This window comes from Myodes glareolus, chromosome 21 (assembly GCF_982192425.1).
Source record: "Myodes glareolus chromosome 21, mMyoGla1.1, whole genome shotgun sequence".
Taxonomy (NCBI): Eukaryota; Metazoa; Chordata; class Mammalia; order Rodentia; family Cricetidae; genus Myodes; species Myodes glareolus.
In genome coordinates this window covers 16554476-16556163 of record NC_142046.1, presented here as the reverse complement: position 1 = coordinate 16556163, position 1688 = coordinate 16554476, and positions in this window count along the sequence as shown.

Here is a 1688-nt window from a genome sequence, read left to right as displayed (position 1 = left end):
ATGAGTAAATGAGAGTCAGGTGGTGGTGTGCTGTGGGACAATGGTCTGTACCCTGTCACTTGTATTTTAAATAAATGCTGATTGGCCAGTAGCCAGGCAGGAAGTACAGGCGGGGTGACCAGGCAAGAAGTAGAGGTGGGGCAATGAGAATTCTGGGAATTCTGGGAAGAGGGAAGTTTCAGTCTGCAGTCACCCAGATGAAAAGGAAACCAGACACAGGCAAGCAAGATGTGACTGCCTCACCCAAAAAGTACCAAACTATGTGGCTAACGCAGACAAGAATTATGGGCTAATACAAGTTATAAGAGTTAATAAGAAGCCTGAGCTACTGGGCCAATCAGTTTATAATTAATGTAGGCCTTTTTGTGTTTATTGGGGACTAAACAGATGTGGGACCTGGTGGGACAGAAACTGGTGGAGGCGGCGCACACCTTTAATACCAGCACTCCAGGAGGCAGAGGCAGGCAGATCTCTGCGAGTTCAAGACCAGCCAGAGCTATTTATACAGAGAAACCCTGTTTCAACAAAACAAGAGAGAGAGAGAGACAGAGAGAGAGACAGAGAGAGGGGGAGGGAGGGAGGGAGGGAGGGAGGGAGGGAGGGAGGGAGGGAGGGAGAGAGAGAATAACTGAGAAAACCTACAGCTTTTAGGCTGGTATTTATCTCAGTTGGTAAGGTGTTTCTTTAGCACACACACACACAGCCTTGAGATCAGCACTACAACAAACCTGGTATGCTGGTACATGCTTGTTACTCCAGCACTGTAGGTGGAGGTAGGGAAATGAAAAATTCAAGGTCAGCATCAGCTACACAGAGAATACACAGTGAGTTTGAAGATACTCTGGACTACAGGAGACCATCTCAAACTGACAAACAAAAACAGAGAAGACTTTCCACGTTTTGTTAGCCACACAAAAAGTTGATAGAGATGATAGCCCTGATTTGATGGCTCAATTAAAGATTTGATTTTCTTTTCTTTTTGCTTTTTGTATTTTAAGATAAGGTTTCTTTGTGTAATCTTAGCTATCCTAGAATTAATTCTGTAGGTCTGTAGACAAGGCTGGCCATAAATAAACCTGTCTCCTCTGCCTCCTGAGTGCTTAGGATTAAAAGCATGTGTCACCAGTGGCCGAATTTTTTATTATTATTATTATTATTATTATTATTATTATTATTATTAATGGTTGTTCAAGACAGGTTTTCTCTGTAGCTTTGGAGCATTCCTGGAACTCTCTCCGGTAGACCAGGCTGGCCTTGAACTCACAGAGATAGGCCTGTTTCTGCCTCTCAAATGCCGGGATTAAAGGCACACGCCACCACTGCTTGGAGCCCAGCTTTTTATTTTATTTTATTTTATTAATTTGTTTTGGTTTTTTGAGTTTTTTATATTTATTTTTCTCCTAAATTTTGTGACTTTCCCCCTACAATTTGCTGTTTTTCGGGGTTTTTGTTTTGTTGGTTTTGTTATTGCTGTTCGTTTTTTGAGACAGGGTCTCACTACATACTCTGGTCTCAAACTCGCTATATAGATCAGGCTTGCTTCGAACTCACATATACCGGCCTTTGCTTCTGGCCTGCTTAATTAGTGGGACACGCTTTAACTCTTTTCCCTAAATCAGGACTATAGGCAAGCAACTACGCATGCGTTCAATCCTTGCGCGCCGCCATGTTACTATGGCAGCCGGATG